Genomic DNA, 22,600 nt, shown 5'->3' with positions numbered 1-22,600 from the left:
AAGCTTCCGGTGTGCACCTGGCCTACTATTTACATTCAATTAATCATAGTGGCATGCCCCTCATCAGTGCTTTGTGAGCTGTTTCCTTCCGCTAATACATTGATTACACTAGCGTCATTCCTGTTACTATGGCCCTGTGTGTTGTGTGAGTTGTTGTTTGTGAATGGTGATATGTCCCTATGCCAGCATGCACCGGGGTATTCAGGACTTGTTGGACAGTACATGAGGGTATGCAATACAATTACTTTCATAGTACATTAGTGCCACTGTGGCCATCCACCCGATTCCCCCCGTCCCTGGTCCATGCTTACCCTGGTGTTGTTGTGGGCGTTCCAACTCAGCACTATCCTGGCCTGCAACTCCAACAACAGTCTCCTCGCTGATGACGTGGGACACCTGCTCCTCCAGATCATCCAGCTCCTCCTGTGGAGCTGGTCCGCCGCCTCTGGTCTCCCTCGCTGCCTTAAGGTTGGCTCCCAGTTTCTTCTTTATCTTGCTCTTCGTATTGTGCCACCGCTTCTTGTACTCATCCACTGTCCTCCTTCTCTCCCCCACGGCATTGACTTTGGTCATGATGTCCTGCCATATCTCCTTTTTCCTTGCCAAGGTGACGGTGGCACTCACAAAGAGTTCCTGCTGGTGTTGTGTCACCTCTTCAACCAGTACCTGGTTCTCCATCGGACTGAACTTGGGGTTGCTCTTCCTCTTGGCCTTTCCTTGTGTCACTGCCTGGCCTTCCTGGGTTTCTGCCCTCTGCACTTGTCCCTGGTTGCTCACAATCATCTACAAGGTTCTGCATTGTGCTAGATAATTTTTTCGGCTTCTCTGGCGTTTTTGGGTTGCAAACGCACAAAATGAAAGCCTGGGGCCTATTGGCTTGCGATATTTATCGCATTGTTGGCCCAACGTAATTTTTTTTTCACTCTAGCGTGCGGCGCTTTTGCGACGTCATGCTAAATCTGTTGCCTCCTCTTTATGCCTGGAATGGAAAATAGCCCCGGCTAGCGACGTATTGATAATACGTCGCTACAGTGGTAATAGATTCTGGCAATGCTCGGCGAAAAAAAAACTACCGCTAAACGAGGTTTGCGATAAATATCGCCTCTTGTTGATAATATCCCCCTTTCTTCCTTAATAATTTTTACGGTTAAATTAGGTTAGTTTCTATTTCTTTCTCAAGTTCTGTGCTATATTACAGAAAACTTACATTTGCGCAAAAGACAAGACACCCCTATTTACGCTATCTTGTCTACTTCATACTAGGTAACGGAACGGACACTTTGAGCACAATAGCAAACTTTCAACGAAGCAAATTCACACTATTTTTGCTGTATGCATGCAATAGGCCAACATGTGAAACATGAAACCGTACATCATCAAAATCTATTTGTACCACTGGTTACAGAGGTAGCGCAAGCACAGAGGGAGTGAATGGGTACGCATAAATCCCACACCTACAATACCTGGAAAATAAATCATGAACCATATCTCAACGTCACTCTCTGGCGTCAGCTTTGGACGAAAGATTTCTCTGCCTCTACTGAAGAAGACACAGAATTCCCAACATTCCTTTGTTTCGTGGGCACAGAACTTAGTGATCCCTGACCACCACTCAGAAAATATAGAACGTGGGAACCATTTTTACTTCACGTCACTAGAGGAGAAGTGTGGCTCAACGATTAGAGTGGCAGACCCTGATGCAGAGGTCTAGCCCGGGACCAGGGTTCAATTCTTGCAGACTGCAGACTGCAAGATAGAAACAGCAGAGGGGACGAATAACTCTCCGTCGAAGACAGCGGTTAAAAGCTGCAAAATATTGAACCAAAATTTTGGTTTCCACAATAAAAGAAGATTTCCGTATATTCACGACATCCTCACAAGAACCCCTTCGAGGGTTGGAATTATCACCTCGGAAAATAACAAACGACACATTGGAGAATAGCCTTGAAAAAGTCGGGGGTTACATTCCCCAAAACGACGAAACACGTGTCGGCTGTGACGTCTCCTGAAATAAACTTCAACCACCCTGAATAAAAGGACTGAAATTCAGTTTTGTGTGTCAAATGTATGGTGGAAACACATGTATATACGTGCATTAACTTATAAAAAGTGTGTGCTAAGGAGAATCAAGCAGCTTGTGGCATCTGCCTTACCAGAAGAGGATAGTGGTTCTCTTCTCCTTTTAGCACCCCTGAAAAGTCATAACCAGAGTACCTACAACTAGGCAAAGTGTACACTCCTCTATAGCGCCAGTACCTAGTAACATTACCACTAGCCTAGCAGTAAAACTGTCCATCATCTGTGTAACTTTTGCTTTCTTGTCCTGAGTGCGCTGGGTATGCACAGACTGTGTCACTGTATTCAAACTAGCCTGGCTGATGAGGGGTGATGCCCTGAAACTGGTCCCAGGATGCTTGTTTCCAGTCAACTCTCTTAATCATATCATTTGTGTCCTTTATGTATGAGGTTTGTTTCGAGACCAGTGGTCTCAAAAAACAATCTGCTTGCTTGTTTAAGGACTCCGTAAGAGAATTTAAACTATACATGATTGTTCGCATCGGAGGATCAAGAGGTTTTTTTGTACCTTTGGAAGTCCTTATAGGGCAGGACGAATTGAATATTCATTATAGAGGAATTCATATTCCTCCTGGCAAATTAAATGATCCTCCTTGAACAGTTTTAACAAGCTAACTATTCTTGCCACCAACTTTTTCCATTCATCCCTACTTGATTTCCTGTAGTGTTCTTCAACTGCTCGGAGAGCATACATTCTCTTGTTGTAATCAGCGGTATCCATTACTACTATGCTCCCCTCTCAATCACCAGGCTTAATGCTAATGTTATCACTTCCTTCCTGACATTTCCGTGCCTCATGAAGGTCCTTGGATAGATTATGCTTACTCCAATTTTTTTGTGAATAGATCCTCCATGCCCATCTGTATAACTTTTTCAAAAACCTCTACTTCTTTGACTGCAATCTATCTTAGTGGGGTACAGGTAGAAATGGTTGCAACCCTGACTCATTTACTTTAAGTACTTGCTCTTTACCCTCAATTTGTTTTTTATTCTAACCTTACTAAAAAGATCTCTTATATCGTTTTCTATTTCAAATGTATTAGGTGGTGCTGTGGGTGCAAGCTCTAAACCTCTTCTAAAACTCATGTTTCTTCTATACTTAGGGTCATATAGGATAGATTAATTAAGGGTGCTTTATCCACTGTTAAGCCTAATTTTCTTGACTGCTGGTTCCAAAACATTGGTTTCTTGAACCTGCCTTCTGATGTTGATAATTTCCTCTTCCCCTGGTTCTCCCTCACAGGTTTGGGTTGTGTCTTTGATGTTGTTGGTCTAAAAAAATGGGATTTTATCTACTCGGTCCTAATCCACCTTCCCTATTGTGTCTTTGCTCCTGTTTATTTTCCTCCTCTGAATTCATGTTTGTATAGAAGGTGTCAGAGAAAGCTAAATGTTTGTTGGAGCCCCTGATATTATTTGGGTACCATCTTCTGTTTTGTCCCTCATCATTTACTGGTCTATCATAACAATCTTTGTGAAGGTATTGGTATAATCTTTTGATATTGTACCTACTTATATCCTTTCTTAAATTATTGGTCTTTTTGTTCACCAGGAATTCTCTATATCCTACTAAATCTTCTTGTATTTCATCTAACTTGCATTTTCCCTCCTCAAGTGCTGTATTTTGTTTCAATTGTGTTTCCAAAATTTCAATCTCACGTCTTCCTAATATTATTATTTCTTGTGCCATTTCAATGATCAGAAGCATACAATCATGGCTGCACCTATTGGCAATTAACCCCTTCCATGCTTATGACGGCCCCCAGCAGTCATGCACTACGGTGCTCGTGTGCTGATGACGGCCGTCATAAACCCGCCCACTCCCGATTCTGCCGCACAGGCGCATAATCGCGGCCGCATGGAAGGGGTTAAGATCCAATCTCCCTGAACTTTTCATTTTGTACAAATAAACCTGGCTGGTTTTTAATTTGAGGCCCTACGGGTATGATACCTTTCTTACTATATTCTATTGAGAAACCCTAATGTAATTCGGCGCAAATTACCTTCTACTTTATATTCCATAATGTATTCAATTTTTCATTGTCACCATTCAATACTGTGAGAGTACTAATGATTTTTTAATCTCCACCAATGATCTTAGGAACATTAACATCTGAAAACCCCATTTTTTTAATGCATCCATTTAAGTGATTTATATAACTTGTGTACACTATTGGATGCTACTCTCGAGCTGACCAACTGTGAACAACTCCACAAGTATGGGAGAGATACCCTTCTAAGAAATGAGACATGATTAAATATCATTATAAACAACAAAGGATCTCCTTTGGGTTACTATCACACCAGTTTAATCATCTTCTTCGTGAAACCCCACTTCATTTACCATCCTCTCAGGTATCTAAACATTGAACCCTGTTTAATGTAAAAATGTTTTTTTAATTTCATGTAATGAATCCTCAAAATATAAATATATATATACTGTGTTCAGTATTACCTTTATAAAATACAATATTATATCAGTGATGAAAGTTTTACAAAGACATTGTTCATAGTCTATGCAACATTACATCAATAAAATATCTCACCAATAGAGTAATCTAATGTTTGAAAAAAAGTTTATTCTAGTCTCTACAATCTGAAAGCTAAAAGATACCATAATGTACTTATTTTAAGGGTTGTATATACCGCTGGCTAGACCCGAAGGTATCAGAGAGCTTTATATGAGTGTCAGATCATTACATCGTTACAAAGGTTACACAGTTATTCGAGCTGGCAACATAGTTACTTGTAAGGTCGAGATAAACAATAAGCACAAATACGTAAGGGGAAAAGCAGGCAAGGGGAGAGATTCAGGGGAGGGGATCGGAGCAGGGGAAGTAGACGGATAATGAAGGAGGGAAAGAGGAGGGGAGGGTGAGAGACACAGCATGGAAAGAGGAGGGGAAGGGCGACAGGGACACAAACCAGTAGACGAGTCAAAGTAATGTCCAAAGTCCAGTAAGCTGTGATCCCAGGGGAAGTGGTATCACTTCCCTATTACTGTTGTGAGAGGCTCCCTTTATGCAGTGGACTCTCTCAGAGGTGTCTCTGAGACTCCAAGGCCTACATACTTTACTTTGCTGAGACTCCAAAGTATAAATATTGGATCTTTCCCCAACAAAGGGAGAAGGAGTGCTCAAAAGGGCACAAAGGACAGGGGGCTAGGCAAAGCAGCAGGCAAGGGGAGAGATTCAGGGGAGAGGGGATAGGAGTTAGGGAAGTAGACAAAGAGAGAACGAGTACTAAATGGGAACCTATTTAATTCATGAATTTTATATAGCGCAGGCTATACCAGAAGGAATCATAGCGCTTTACATGAGGAACAATAATGTTGCAATCAGTTAAACGTTACATAATTATCAAGAAAAGCATTTAAAGAACATAGGGGACAAGGTGGATGGAGCAAGGAGGGGTAAGGGGAACATACGGGACAAGGTAGATGGAGCAAAGAAGGGTAAGGGGCAGATTTGAAGGCATCGAGAGAAGCGCTAATGTCGGCTTTAATGTTGTCGCACAGCTCTCTTTTAAAGTCCCTGAGTGTGGCCAGGAGATCTTTGCCAGTCAGCCCCATATTCCCCTTTGGCTGTTTATGCCCTAATTATTGTCCGTCTCCCGTGTTAGAGTTTCCAAAGTAGCTTAAGACCTTGTTGGCTTGTGATTTTTTGGGACGCATATGGGAAATTCCCGGGGCCAAACCGCACGTTGGTGCGCTCGTTTGTTCCCCCTCTTACTCGGCTGTGGGGACTAGACTTGTGGTTCTCAAGTGGCACTGTAGGTCAGGGTCTCTTTCCTGTCGTGGAGCACGGTCCTCAGGGTCTCTGGGTAGCGTCCTGAAGGTGGCTGTGGCCTATTGTATACCCCCAGGTGCCATAAGAGCTTGAGATATAAGAGAATGAGCTGCCATCTTAAGGTGAGGCAGCGAGGTCAGGCAGGCCTTTTCTGGGGACTTCTTCCTTCGCTGCAGTATCCCTGCCTTCAGCCTCATTGCTAGTGGTTTCACTCAGGCTAGCGCATCACAGATCAAAAGGTGAGAGTCTCTGGACAGCTAAGTGGGGCCGCCTGGGCATTCAGGGGTATCGCTCTTGCTCTCATCTCTTGTGGCTGTAGCAGTTTCCACAGTCAGGGACGCCACAGAGGAACTAGTGATGGTGTAATTGAAAGGTAGCCTGTGCCCTGGTCACGATTGTCTCTCTGTAACTTACTCAGCTGCATTGGTGGGCTCTGCTGCATGGGGCCTTCACTCGTGGCCTTCACTCCAAGCCAGCTACCATCTCATGTTCGGCGTCACACTTCCTGCATTAAGAACATTGCCTCCGATTTGGCACCCTCTCATGTGGCAATCCGTCTCACCAGCGCCGTGGCACTGGGGGGGGTCACAGCGCCGAAATCTGCTCCGGTGCTGAGGATCGCGCTCTGGCCCCCAGCAGCATCTTAACAGCGGGCCCGGCCACCATGTTCTCCTCTCGGCCGCGCTCCATCCAGACCGCAACATCGGGACCAAAGCACCCCTTGGCCTCTTTATAACTTGAAAATGTTCCCCATGTTTTCCGTGTTTGTTTGCTTTCGTTGGCCCGTCGTTTTCACGGCTAAAAGTCTCAATGGCAGAATTAAGGCGGACTCTGGTGCAGAAGCCGGATGGGATCACATCCATGCGGCCATGATGGCTGGCACTACGACCTGAATGAGGTACTCACACGGCTACACCACTCGCCGCAAAAGTGACCGCTCCTCTCTCTCATGCAGGGGGGTCAATGTCGCACTCACTTTCTCCTGTTCTGAGCGGGATCAAACTGCACATACACTCCATCCACAACGTGCCTGGCTCTAAAGAGTAAACTGCTGTACAGAGGCAGACCCCCGCTGCCGGAGATCCGCCGAGCCACTTCAAATTAAATGCTGGCATTATGCCCGCACAGCACCACGCCGCATCCACCGCAACAGCACAGTGTCCAATGCGGATTTTTTTTTTTTGCAAATAGTGTCCATTTGTCTATAGGCACTGATGCTCAGAGCAGCCACAGTGGTCAAGTCAAGTCAAGTCAAGTCAATAAATTTATATAGCGCACTACATACCCAGAGGGTCTCAAGGCGCTTGAAGAAGGGTGGGGAATTATTTGTCAAATATCCACGTTTTAAGTTGCTTTCTGAATGCTAGGCAGTTCTGAGTAAGGCGAAGGTGAGTGGGAAGTGAGTTCCAGGTTTTAGCTGCCAGGTAGGAGAAGGATCTACCTCCCATGGTGGTTTTGTTGATGCGAGGTACAGTGGCGAGGGCTTGGTTGGAGGATCGTAGCTGGCGGGAGGGGGTGTAGAAGGACAGTCGTGTGTTGAGGCATTCGGGTCCGATTTCGTAGAGTGCTTTGTGTGCGTGGGTTAGGAGCCGGAAGGTAATCCTCTTATCGACGGGGAGCCAGTGGAGCTTTTTCAGGTGACCGGAGATGTGTTCTTTACGCGGGATGTCTAATACAAGCCTGGCTGAAGCGTTCTGGATGCGTTGGAGTTTTTTCTGGAGTTTTGCAGTGGTACCGGCGTAAAGGGTGTTTCCGTAGTCCAGTCGGCTCGTGACCAGAGCGTGGGTGACCGTTTTTCTAGTTTCGGTGGGGATCCAGCGAAATGTTTTTTTATGCATGCGAAGAATTTTGAAGCAAGATGAAGAGACGGCGTTGACTTGTCTGTTCATCGAGAGTGAGGAATCCAGGATGACGCCCAGGTTCCGTGCGTGGTCCGTCGGGATGGGTGCTTTTCCAAGGGCCTCTGGCCACCAAGAGTCATCCCAGGCAGAGGACTCTCTGGGTTCTTCCGGTGAGGAACGAGGTGATCCATTCCAGTGCTTTTCCTTGGATTCCGACGTTACTGAGGCGTTGTAAAAGGGTGCTATGACAGACCGTGTCGAAGGCTGCGGAGAGGTCGAGGAGGATGAGGGCGACTGTGTCTCCCTTTTTGTCCAGTAGAGTTCGAATGTCGTCTGTTGCTGCGATGAGGGCGGTTTCAGTGCTGTGCTTGGCTCGGAAGCCGGATTGTGAGGAGTCGAGGGATTTGTTGGTTTCAAGGAATGCGGCGAGTTGGTTGTTGACCGCTTTCTCGATGACTTTGGCCGGGAATGGAAGGAGTGAGATAGGGCTGTAGTTTTTGAGTTCTGTGGGGTCAGCTGTGGGTTTCTTCAGGAGGGCGCTGAGTTCGGCGTGTTTCCAACTTTCCGGGAAGGTTGCGGAGTTGAGGGAGCAGTTGATGACATCTCGGAGGTGCGGTGCTATCATGGAGTCTGCTTTGTTAAAGATGTGGTGAGGGCATGGGTCTGTGGGGTATCCTGAGTGGATAGAGGTAATCAGACGGATGGTGTCCTGAGTGGAGATTGGCTTCCAGTCATTGAGGATGTTCAGGGGAGGTGGGGGTCCTGCGGGGGGTTGGTCTTCGGGTCGATTGTCGAAGCTGTTGTGGATGTCTGCAATTTTGTTGTGGAAGAATGAGGCTAGGGAGTCGCAGAGGGCTTGAGAGGGGGTGATGTCGTTGGAGTTGGCTGAGGGGTTGGTAAATTCCTTGATGATGTTGAATAATTCCTTGCTGTTGTGGGCGTTGTTATCTAGTCGGTCCTTGAAAGCGGCTTTCTTGGCATTTCGGATCAGTTGGTGGTGTATGCGGGTGGCGTTTTTGAAGGCGTCCTTAGTGCTGGTGGTTGGGTCTTTTTTCCAGGCCTTCTCAAGGGAGCGGCAGAGTTTCTTGGATTTCTTAAGATCGTCGTTGAACCAGGAGGCCTTCTTGCTGCCTAGTTTGATTTGTCGTTTTTTCAGTGGTGCTAGGATGTCGGCGCTGTTGGATAACCATTGGGTGAGGTTGGTGGCTGCTTGGTCGGCGTTTGAGGAGTGGGCTGGGGGGTTTTGAAGAAGCGATGAGGAGATCTGGTCGATGGTGATTTTGTTCCAGTTTCTTTGCAGAGTGGGTTGGGGGTGGATGTTGGATGTGGGCTTGTTGTAGGTAAAGTGAACGCAGCTGTGGTCAGTCCAAAGGAGAGCTGTGGTGTGGCTGAAGGAGACATGTTTGCTGGAGGTGAAGAAAGGGTCGAGTGTGTGACCTGCGATGTGGGTGGGGGTAGTGACAAGTTGTTTAAGTCCGAGGTTGGCGAGGTTGTCCAAAAGGGTGGTGGTGTTGCGGTCGTTGTTCTTTTCAAGGTGAAAGTTGAGGTCTCCCAAAAGGATGTAATCCTCGGAGGGGAGCGCGTGTGGAGTGATGAAGTCCGTGATGTCTTCACTAAATTGTGCGCGGGGTCCTGGTGGCCTGTAAAGGAGGGTGCCTCTGAGTGTGGTCTTGGGGTCGATGTGGATCTGGAAGTGAAGGTGTTCAGTGTTGGCGAGATTGACGTCTGAGCTGGTTGAGATGCGGATGGATTTCTTATGGACGATAGCGATGCCTCCTCCTGTGTGGCCGGTACGGTCCTTGCGAATGATCTTACATCCTTCCGGGATGGCAATGGTGATGTCTGGGGCAGAGGTGGCGTTCATCCATGTTTCTGTTAGGAAGGCGACGTCCGGAGAGATGGTGTCTAGTAGATTCCAGAGGTCGATGGCGTGCCTGTGGACTGAGCGGGTGTTGAGCAAGATGCATTTTAGGTGGTTGGGGTCGGATATCTGTTGTGTGTTCGTAGATGAGGAGTTGTTATTGGTGCCGTCGAACTTGCAGGAGTTGCAGGAAAAGCAAAAGCATCTGACATATGTGGATAGCGGAAGGGGAGGGGCGAGGGAGGGTCTGCAGGGAGGCGGGGTGGAGTCAACAACAAACAAAATGGCAGCAGTAAGCAGGCAATACCAAAACAACACAGGGGCACAGTGGAGGCGAGCGCGATGCAAAATCACAGCACAATTGCAGGCAATAATGTATTTTCAGGCAGCACTGACTCGGCGCTTCTCTTAAATAATGCTACTTATCCAAATGAATGCTCGGCGGTCTAGCGCTAATAATGCTGGTTATCTCAATAAATGCTCGGCGGTCTAGCGCTAATCACAGACTAGGCGCTTCTATTCAATAATGCAGGCTCAGGTAGGGAGTGAGACCGGGTCTCGGCGTCTACAATACCACTTCCAGGCGGCAGGGAGCAGTGAGTGGAGCGGCCGCTTCTGCTGAAAGCAGGACGGTCACAGCGTGATCGAGCTGGGGCAGCGAGGTCAGTATCAGTGGGAGGGAGGGTCTGCAGGGAGGCGGGGTGGAGTCAACAACAAACAAAATGGCAGCAGTAAGCAGGCAATACCAAAACAACACAGGGGCACAGTGGAGGCGAGCGCGATGCAAAATCACAGCACAATTGCATGCAATAATGTATTTTCAGGCAGCACTGACTCGGCGCTTCTCTTAAATAATGCTACTTATCCAAATGAATGCTCGGCGGTCTAGCGCTAATAATGCTGGTTATCTCAATAAATGCTCGGCGGTCTAGCGCTAATCACAGACTAGGCGCTTCTATTCAATAATGCAGGCTCAGATAGGGAGTGAGACCGGGTCTCGGCGTCTACAATACCACTTCCAGGAGGCAGGGAGCAGTGAGTGGAGCGGCCGCTTCTGCTGAAAGCAGGACGGTCACAGCGCGATCGAGCTGGGGCAGCGAGGTCAGTATCAGTGGGAGGGAGGGTCTGCAGGGAGGCGGGGTGGAGTCAACAACAAACAAAATGGCAGCAGTAAGCAGGCAATACCAAAACAACACAGGGGCACAGTGGAGGCGAGCGCGATGCAAAATCACAGCACAATTGCAGGCAATAATGTATTTTCAGGCAGCACTGACTCAGCGCTTCTCTTAAATAATGCTACTTATCCAAATGAATGCTAGGCGGTCTAGCGCTAATAATGCTGGTTATCTCAATAAATGCTCGGCGGTCTAGCGCTAATCACAGACTAGGCGCTTCTATTCAATAATGCAGGCTCAGGTAGGGAGTGAGACCGGGTCTCGGCGTCTACAATACCACTTCCAGGAGGCAGGGAGCAGTGAGTGGAGCGGCCGCTTCTGCTGAAAGCAGGACGGTCACAGCGCGATCGAGCTGGGGCAGCGGGGTCAGTATCAGTGGGAGGGAGGGTCTGCAGGGAGGCGGGGTGGAGTCAACAACAAACAAAATGGCAGCAGTAAGCAGGCAATACCAAAACAACACAGGGGCACAGTGGAGGCGAGCACGATGCAAAATCACAACACAATTGCAGGCAATAATGTATTTTCAGGCAGCACTGACTCGGCGCTTCTCTTAAATAATGCTACTTATCCAAATGAATGCTCGGCGGTCTAGCGCTAATAATGCTGGTTATCTCAATAAATGCTTGGCGGTCTAGCGCTAATCACAGACTAGGTGCTTCTATTCAATAATGCAGGCTCAGGTAGGGAGTGAGACCGGGTCTCGGCATCTACAATACCACTTCCAGGAGGCAGGGAGCAGTGAGTGGAGCGGCCGCTTCTGCTGAAATATCATCACAAATTGTCACCATGTGATGCAAGAAAAACAAATATCATCACAAGTTGTCACAATGCATGGAAAACAATTATCATCACAAGTTGTCAAGGCAGGGTTGGTTCATTCCATCTTCTTTAGGACAAAATATTAAAACCCAATAAAATGAAATAAGAAGATAAAAAACAACATACAAGACAAGATTACTTAAACAGGCTCAGTCTAAAGCTCTCCTCATAACTCCTGCTCTTCCATACACTTAGGATTATTCAAGCTTGTTCTCACATCATGGATTTCCCTTCATTTTCCACTCATGAGTTGCCTATTTTTCATTTCTAGTTTTTAGGAATTATTTTCTCACACGGTCATTTTTCAACATCTAACTAGAGGCTCTAGAGTTCTCCTTAATTGCTCCCTCATGAGCCATTATACGTCATTCCTATTTATAAAACAGTTGTAATGGGCAATTGTTATTTACAATACTACTCCCTCGTATTCTGCAGTCTCCTACAATCCATGTTACATCTATATATATTATGTTTATTAACATACTGTGAGAGCAAATGGGCTATTACTTCATTGTCACATGTAGTTAGATTTTCACCAATTACGTCTCTTCAACAAAGTAAACCATATTAATTTAAAACTCACTATAACAGCGACTTGTCTCCATTCATGAAGGATTTCTCTGTGAAACTTACTTTCGATTTATACAATGATCTGTTTAATGAATGTTTTTTAGAGTGACCATCCGAAATTCTCCTAGACAGCACACACAAGGGATGCTTAGGTGTGACTAGTTAGGCCATAATGCTCAGGGTGGGAGGTAGGAGCTGGGTCTGGCCTCATATACACCTGAATAGGCTGTATCCTGTCTCCACACAAAGGCCTGCAAACCCCCAGTATTTAGTCTGAAGCCAGTGCAGGGAAGGCATGGCATCTGTGCACTTCAAAGACACATTTCCAGAAGCTTCTTCCCATTTCAAAGGCGCAACTGTGTATAAAAGAAAGTTCTCAGAATCCACCACTTAAGCAAACATCTGGAACTGTGGATACTCTGCCAGAAAGAGTGACTCCAGTGCTGCTACAAGGACTGACCCTCTGCTGGACGGCTGCTCTGAAGGAACTGCTGCTCTGCTGTGCTGACCTGCTGCCCTCTACCCTGTGGGAAAATAACTGGACCTGCATCTCTTGAACTCACAACCCAGAGTGACTCCAAGGGTTAGTTGTATGGGCTTTTGATCTGAAGCCTCAGGGACATAACAGGCTTCCAACCAACTTGCATCTGCACCTGGACTCTGCCATCTGAGTCTACCCTGCCAAGTGGTGCCACCCCAGTCCTGGACCCTGGGAAGTGGGCTTAAGGTGCTTTACCAACCTCTGTGGATACAGTGTAACCAATGGAACCTGTCTGCTGTGAGGTACAGCCCCAAGCAGAACCAAAGAGTCTCTGCTGCTGCATGATTGGGCACATCTACTGCAGCCTGACTTACCTTTAAAGCTGTCCCTGTGCGAGGCTCCCTCAGCACAGGCAGTTGCATCTCTCATCACCGACAGCCTCAACAACGCACTCTGTATCGCTGCCTCGCAGAATTTCGGAAACAAAGCATCACCTCATTTGCGCGCCATGTCCTCGATGCCAGACTTTGCATTGCAAGCCCTGTCGATGGTATTCATGACGCAGCAGAACCTCGTACTGCAAGATATGCCGCATCTCGAAACAGATGCATCCCCTTGCCTTTGTGACACATCTTCGACACGCATCCAATTAATGATCCACAAACCTGGATTTAAGGTACTTTGTTCAGCGGGCCTAACTGGGTCGCTGTAGCTGGCCAGCGTTCCTTAGCAGTTGGCCTAAATGCTTGGCTTTGTCCTGGTCTAACGCAACCAGGTATCCACAGTTGGTGCTTTGTCCTTTTTATTTTTACCTACAAGTTTAAAATTGAAAATATCTGGTTCTACTTATGATTTTTTGTCGTTTTGGTCTTATTTTAAAAAGTAAGCGCTAATTGTCTAATCTGCATGGGATTCTTTTTGTTTTTTGCTTTAACTGTTTTACTGCTTGAAGTGTTGCACAAAAAAGTTACACATTGACTCTAAGTTACGCCTGACGGCTCTGTGCCAAGCTACTAAGGGGTTGAGGATAGATTAATTTGGGATATGCTTTTGCCTTACACTGACTAGGATTGTGGCTGCGCCGCGACCAGGGCTCACACCCCAATCAGCCATAACTACAATTTCTAGCAGGAGCAATTTGGTCTGAACCAATAGACCTCGCCCCTTCTGAACAGAAACACAAGCAACCAACAACAAACTGATTTCTCTTTTATTCGTCCTTATCAGTGAGGTGGTGTTTGTGCCCTGGATTCAATGAGTTACAGGACTCATAATTCAGCATACACCTTAGAGTGTCTTAATTAGACAACTAAAGCAGTGATGAGCCTAAATTAATCTGACCATGGTAATTATTCAGGGACACCTTTAGTTCACTTTGTTTTTCACTATGTTACTAGAGGCAAAAAACAGCTATACACTACACACAGCATTGGTTCTGCCTGAAAAGGATCAGTCCAGTCCAGCAGGGATAGTCAAGAGAGAACTGCTAGACTGCATCCCCCCTGAATGTAAAGACCACAACCCTGGACTGAATTCAGTCTTTTTAGACCTCCTCAGTAATATGCAGCTTGAATCATAGGTGTAATGAGCTACAGAACCGATATCTGGGCATACCTTTCACACTTAGAGAGTTGTGTGTGTAAGTTGGTGAGGAAACTTAATTAGGAAGGTTTGATAGAAAGCACAGAAAATACCTAGATCCTAAGTAAAACAAACCCTCGCTAATCATATGTAATCTACCTCTACCATGTTACTTTTGGGAAATATCATCCAGCAACTGTGAAACATCAAAATATTAAATGCAGGAACTGAGCAATATTTTGTAAACCTAGTGGGGACACAAAACATCCTTTAGAATGTAATGTATATACCCTGAAACTCTATGTTCTACTACAAGGGCCGCAGGCCACAGAACCAAGAGACCCTCTTGTTCAATGGGTTCATTGGGTTCTTTAAATATATAGGCAAATGCCATTTTACAGACAAAGAGGCCCCAGGTATCACGTGTGCTCCTACATGGTAACTGTCCTGGTTTTAGTCCTACACACAATGTTTAATTATTTTTAATAATTTCCTCAGCAGAGCCATGACTTTTTAACCCTTTATGTAGGGCTTAGGAATAAGTGATTTGTTTGTGTGAAAAATGTGTGTATTTAGGCAGGCTGTAATATAATTTCTTTGCAACCATTCTGGGCTCATGTAGGGGAATGCAATTTTACATTTCTTAAAAGTTGTGGTTTTTGTAAAATCTGCAAGTAATCCTGAATGCTTTGGAAAACCTTCAAAACACCTCCCCTTAAACCTTGCTGAGGGGCTTGTACGAACTAGCTATATATGAGAAAAAGATCCCCCAATGCACTTTGAAGAGGTGTGGGGTGGTTTCTTTAAAGTCATATCATATCAAGTCGTGACCCTCTATAAATCCAGGTACTGCTGGGTAAAGGTGATTTGAGACAGTAATTGGTCCGACTAGCTACTGAAAAATTAACTTAGCTAAGAGTTTGAAAGACTGAAAGACAAGTCTGGGTGGTGAAGCAGTATTTTTAAGTTGAGTGACAATGTTGTGTTATGTTAAGAATAGACACCACAGAGGCCTTGAAGTATTTTGTTATAGTGCATGGTGTGTGATGACAATAAATCTTCCATTCCCTTAAAACGAAAATTGCTATTTAGATGACCCTGAGAGTTGGAATATGAGATGCAACTGGCTTTGTAGTGTTGCTTGTAGGCCAAAAGCATTTACACGGGGCCTGACTACGACGAGGACCCATGTACACATGTCCTCACTGAGTTCCGAGAGCCACGGTATCCTCTGGTGCCACTTCCCGGTCAGGCCTGAATTTATGATGTCCCAGAATTAGCTGCTTGAATGGGGGGATACCAAAGACCTCGGGGTTGTCACTAGAAAAGCACCAGCGGCCCCCTAAAGAAGACGAGAAAGATTGGAGAACCCTTCCTGCATGGCCTCGTCCAGCCCAATCCAAGATGCCCACCACCATGATGATTATAGTGAATCTTTCAGCCTAAGGAGGAGGCAGGATTTGCGGTTAGAACTGAGAGGGTAATTGGGCCTGATTGAGAAACAATCCCATGGTGGATTTGTGGAAGTGATTGTGGCTGGGCTCAACAACCAATCGGCTGTATGTGCACCGGTGTAGACCGGCAGGCCTTCCTTGTAGCCAAGCGTGAGATGAGCAACTTCACGGCTGAGCCCTGGGGCTGGCACGGGGAGTCAAAGGCCCTATGAGATGACTGTAACGTGGACTCATAGTGGATGTCAAGAGTGCTTTAAGATATGACCCACAGTCTGCATTGCACCTCGAGGGTGGACCCCAATGGATTCAGTTAACCCCGTCCTGAAGAGGTGCAGACCAGTGAGAGACTGTGAAGCATTGGAAGACTCCAGCACAGCGAATGGGAACTTAGCCCTTTCTGTGAACCTGGGAGAGAGCAGGTGAGATGTCCAGGGACTGGCCCGAGAGCATCATTAGGTACTTGGAACCTGTAGCATAGCACCCTTAGGTGGGGCTCCCTCTTCTTTACTCCATCTGCAGAAAGGCTGCATGACTTTCCAACCTCAAACTCCTATTGGTGCCCAGGAGCTCCCAGCCACTTGCACTCCCCTGAGCCTGGTTGCCTGATTGAGAAGTCCTTTGCGTGGCCCAGGGGGGACTCAACCATCAAGGACCTTCTGCAAGCCCCGAGACCACAGTTGATGGCCACTATGCCGTAAAATGGAGGAGAGGGGCAGACCCACACTACGTCCCCTCAGTACGAAGGCCCTGATGCAGAAGCCTCTTCCATGAAAGAAAGAGATGGGCTTACTGCTTCAGAACATTGCCAAGTGGCTCAATGTACTAAACCATGTTGTTCAAAGCGGGCACATGAATGTGACACAGATATTGCAAGCATTAGTGTGGTGTTCTGCAGAATCGAATTAGCCCTTGTGCCTCCTTGAGCAGGAGTGTAGTGCACTTCTACTCCACCATCTGCTCTGGTTGCCCCAGCATGCACTTTGTCACCCATACTGACTTTGATGCTCAACATTGGTGACCCAACACTCATGGACTAGAACTAAAAGGATGGAAGGGACCCAGACCCAGCAAGTGGATAACCCAGACCTTCGGCCAAAACTAATAGACAAAATTGACTTTACAAGAGGGGACAAAGACACTGTATGCCTGGGATAGATGTATACAGGAGTTGATCCCAAGACAATCGATCAATGTGCCAATTACTTTATATTGGGTCCGAAAGACCTATATCATAGTACACCACTCCTGCATTGGGCCAGACAGCCCATAGTACGGGCACATGGAACAAGAGGCTCCCCAAGGGTTGAGGACATTTTCTCAGAGGAAGACACCACTAGAACTCAAACTCCTTTATATAAAGCATTAGACAGACCCTCCCCGATGACACTACTGTCACACACTATGAAATGGGCAGAAGACCTGGATCTAGAGCTGACAGAGTCGGACTGGATGCTGATATGGAGACATATGGCATGGTCATCTATATATTCACAGAAAAAAATAGGTTTTAGGCAGGTTATAGTTAGGAATAATCATTTAAAAAACCTTAGAAATTCATTGAAAAAAACATAGGTTTCACGGGTGTTATAGTTAGCTAGATATTTCACTCGTATAAAACCATTGAAATTCCCCTGTTATAGTTATTTGTACTAACTATAATTCGCACACCCGCAATCCACTGCTGATGATGACACATATTACATCATTCATGACATGGTCAGTGACATCACTGATGACATTACTGATGACATCTCAAATGACATCTCTGATGACATCATCCAGTGAATGTGGTTTGCTTCGATATTTAAATAAGTATTACATATATATATAGCAATCTGCCTTGAAGAGTGAGTGGATGTATAAGTGTCTGAATGGAGGATGTAGTAGAAATTTGATTGTTTGAGTGACAAATTTTAAGTGTCTCACTGAATATATGGGATAGTGATTAAACTTTGTGAATACCTGTATCACTCTATCTCTTGTTGTGTAAACTACTACATAAGTTGGTTACTAGCTATGTGAAAGTCTATATTAGTTATTAATTAGTTAAGTGAGTATTTGTATGGGATAGTGAATGAATGTGTGTGTGGTGGGGTGGGAGGTGAGTGACTGTACAAAGATGTGTAAATAGTTGATTTAGTAGGTATATGAGGTTAAGACTGTATGTGGAAACAGTTGTTTGGGTGAGTGAATCTCTTTATGGGTGTGGTGATGAGTAAATATATTTCTCAATGATACTTGTTCAACAAACAAAATATAAAAGGCAGTGTATGTGACATTTGTTGTATAAAAATAAGTATACCTAAGACTCAGTGATTGTATGAGTGACTGTATGGATAACTGAATACTTTTAATAGTGATTTTATAACACACTAAGTATGACTTTCTAACTATATGAATAATTAAAGTGGTGTGTGTGTAAGTGTGTAGCTTAGTAAATGTAAGTATGATCAATTATTTGCATAAGTGAGTAGGATGACTGCATCAGTGAATAGGATTTGTGCTAGTGTGTAATGTCGATGTAGGTGTATAAAGATATTTAATAGTGTTCTATTGATCTTTGTTATCATATATGAGCGAATATATAGGTAAGTGTTTAGATGTGTGTGTAGATGTAGGAATCAATGAGTGGGTTTTTAGAAACTTGTATTACTGTGTGAATGGTTTCAAACATAATACTCCATATTTTATAATGAGTGTTGAAAGGTTATGCTACTGTATCATGAGGTATGTCAGTTTGTCACGTGGATGACTTCATCAGTGATGCCATTTGAGATGTCATCAGTGAGGTCATCAGTGATGTCACTGACCATGTCATGAATGATGTAATATGTTACATCATCAGCAGTGGATTGAGGGCACGCGAGATATAGTTAGTACAACTAACAATAACGGGGGAATTTCAATGGTTTTATACGAGTGAAATGTCTAACTAACTATAACACCCCTGAAACCTATGTTTTTTTCAATGAATTTCTAAGGTTTTTCAAATGATAATTCCTAACTATAACTTGCCTGAAACCTATGATTCTTTCAGTGAATTTCTAAGGTGTTTTAAATGCTAATTCCTAATTATAACATGTCTGAAACCTATGGTTTTTTCAGTGAACACGGTTGCATTGCGACTTTTTTGTAACTTCTGGCGCATATGCGAGATGTACGCACTACGCGACGTGGCGGACGCGAGGTAGCATGTGATGTCATATGCATATCGGTCACGGTGGATCCCTGACTCCCGCAATTTTTTTAATGTTGAAAAACGTATTTATATATATTTAATATAAATATTAAGACTAGAGATTATCTGAGGTTATTATAAAAATAATATACTTTATCTTTCTTAAATAGTACATCACTTTTGAATGCAATTTTGCGAAGTCGCGCTGGGTGCGAGCACGGTGCGAACAGGGTGCATCCTGAGTGGGCACATCCTACGCGCACCCCATATGACCTCAAAAAAAGAGAATTGATTGGTTCATTACACTTCCTATTGAAACTATTGAAGGACCCCACTCATTTCAATCACTCTTCTTAGAACTTTTCTTAGGGAAAGACCTCCTGAGAAGATCTGCTGCTCTTTTTTTTGTGGAGAAGAGATTCATTTAAAGATACCATGGCTGCTAATCCAAGCTCTACCTCACAGCCTGATATTCATCCCCAATTTGCGAAACTAAGAATGTCATGTATAAAATGCGGACGCTTGATTGCATATGGGGAGCAGTCAGTGGATCTGGTGTGTCGAGCTGTTGACCACCACCATTGTTAGTGTTCTTTTCTCCTCTCCTCCCAGTTTTTAGTTCTCTTTTCCCAGTTCACATTTTGTCCCTGTTAAAAAAATACAAAACAACAAAAAGAAAAAAAGTTATTTTCAGAACTAACTACTCTGGTTAAAGAAAGAGCTAAATTAGTATGCTAGTGTGTGAAAGTTTAGATGAATGTATGTGTAGTACATAATTGACTGTAAAAATACATTTGTGATGTGTGTTGGATGCATAAGTGCAGAATTATAAGAAAGTGCTGCAGCATGACACTGTAAACTGTTTAACTACAGCTTGCTGTAGTACTTCCGAAGAACAAGGATGTAACATATGTACATAAATATAATGCAACTCTTTGCTTCCCTCTGCACAGCTGCACAAACTGCAGCCATGTGGTGACACAGGCACCCTTCCACCATGGTGCAAGGATGTCTGTGTCGTGTTTTTCTCCTTCAATATATGCTGTGCATTATAGCATTTATTGAAAGTAAAAAAATGAGAAGTGAAAACAATTTTCCTCATTGTGCTTTGCTACACCAATATGGAGATGGTGTAGTATTCACAAACATGTCCTGATTTATGATTTATGATAAATCTGGAAATGTGTCTTGTTCCATGAGTGTTCTGAAAACACGCCTAGCAAAACTTATAGAACACCTTTTCAACGCAAAGTACTGTATATGATGAGATTAAATTTACATGGAAAAGAAAAGGTATACAGAATGTCTTTTCCTCATCTTATAAATAAGAAAGAGAGTTAATGGCAATGCCAATTGTTATTATAGGAGTAATTTTCTGTACTGATAACAGAGTACAAGATACATTTACAACTACTTACGTTTTAGAGAACTGATAGGATATGTTTATATAATACTGAAGGGAAGCGATGCAAAATGATATGACATTTGGAAAAAACACTGACTAATGTGGTTTAAGTTAAGGAGTTTAATTTCTTTTAATTCTGAAATTATTAAGACCTGCAAAACAACCATATCAGTCTATTGTACTATACCATGTATCTTGCAGACAGGTGTTCTGAAGCTGTCCCCTTTTTTATACCTGTCTGCATTGCAATTTTCTGGGACAAATCTAGTCCATCCATGTTCCTTTTCTTCAACTGTGAGGAAACACAGTCCATTGTGCATTTTAAGACTTACTAAAACTTACCTCAACAGTAATGCACGTAAAAAAACTGTACACATTGTATTCACTTGATTTTTTATAATGTAAATCGTGCTAAATTTGATATCTTGAAATTAAGATATGTAAAAAAAAGAAATAATAGTTATAACATGTAATATTACATTTTTAACAGCACAGCATAATTTTAAAATTTTACAAAGTAATTTCTTTGCCTTTTTTGCTATTCAATTTCACTAGAAATAGTGATTTCAATTGTACTCATCACATAACAGCGGGCAAAAAAACCCAATCAAATAAATTGTTTAGAAAAAAACAATAATTCATCTATGGTAAAATACTAGATAAAAATGTTATAACTTAAATTTATAAACACTATAAATGATGGCAGTTAAAATTATACATCGAGACAATCTGCAACAAAAAGTCCATAATTTAAAGAAATACATTTCCTTGAGGCCAAATTGTATTTTTGCAGACATTTTGATATAAATAGTCCAATTTTAATGCTGTTAAATCATAATAAAAAATTCCTCAGAGGCTGAATTATCTTCCTAAAACTTTGGCTTTAAAAATATTGGGTTGGAATTTGGTAATTTAAAAGGCAAACGTTGTTTGAAAACCAACTGAGCATCATTACAAAGGCTCCATCCTTTCTCACTTCTTAAATAGGCAGTGTAATGTCCAGATGTTGTTGAAGGATCATCATGGAAAATAATTGCTACTGCTACAAAAGTCCTTCCTGATATTGATAGTTGTGTAGCTCCAAAATTGTTTATTAAATTGTCCAATTTTCTTCCGTCAGCTGCACAACTTTGCCTCATTAACATTATATATTGTCCATCTTTGTACAAATGATGTTGATAACATTTCTGATTTGCATTGGCTACACTCCATGTTTTGATTTGCAACTTTAACTAATTTATTAAAAGACACTGATTTACAGACCGGTAATGTCAAATATAAAAATCTTTCAGTGTCTACATTAGTGCTACATGTATACATACAATTCTCACAAAAATGATCCCATTTATAACAAAGGACAATAATACACTCCATGCCTACACCTTCATTTTCCAAAACGGTAAGCATATACATAAAAAATTCCTGAGCATCTTGTTTAATATTTTGTGTAAATTGTGTAGAACCAGAACATACATCCAAAAGGTTATGAACATCAGAAACGCGCTGGGGCAGATTTACAAGCCTCCTGCGCCTCTTTTACCCCGCTGTTGCATCACTTTTGTGACTCAGCAGCGGCGCAAAAGATGTGCCATGATGCAGGGTATTTACAACGTGACGCAACTTGAAGATGCGTCATGTTGTAAAGCCCTGCACGAGAAGGAGGCGGTCCATCGCAGGGGGAGGCATTCCGGCGCTTGAACGCCTCCCAAAAGTGGCTGAGTGAAATCTACAAGATTTCACTCAGTCCCTTTTGGGCCCATGCTGCGTCAAAACCTTCGCCTGCTTGAAGCAGGCGTAAGGTTTGATGCAGCTTTGTGGAGAGAGGGCCACCCAGAGCATTGCTGGAGCTGCGTCGCGCTTGCTACGCAACTCCAGCAATGAGCTGCTCTTACGGCACAGATGCGGGACGCATCTGTGCCGTTTTTGCCCCATTGTAAATGCAGCGCATCCAGGGTGGCGGAGCTGCGGCACACAATAACTGGCGCATCCCTGCTGATATGCAGGGATGCGCCAGTTATTGTAAATCTGCCCCTTTGTATTTTACTTTTATCTGTTCTCCATTTTTTGTTAACAGAATGCAACAAGGAACAATATCTTTTTTCTCGATTATCCATAATTTGGTGTTTTAAACCTTCAAGAAAAAAAAAATTGACCACTACATTAGCATAGTAGTTGACATGAGAACTATTTTCAAACTGATAACCAACAATCTCTTCAACAGTGTCCTTTTTCTTTTTGCTTGCAATTAAAACATTATCTTTTTTTTCCCTTCTCTACACCTTCAGTACAGATATTCTCATATCTTCTTTTTCGACCAACCACACGCTTTTCAAATACAGGATATTCACCTAAATTAGGAGCATATGTACTT

This window comes from Lissotriton vulgaris, chromosome 1_1 (assembly GCF_964263255.1).
Source record: "Lissotriton vulgaris chromosome 1_1, aLisVul1.2, whole genome shotgun sequence".
In the NCBI taxonomy this organism is placed as follows: Eukaryota; Metazoa; Chordata; class Amphibia; order Caudata; family Salamandridae; genus Lissotriton; species Lissotriton vulgaris.
This window is presented reverse-complemented; position numbering follows the sequence as displayed.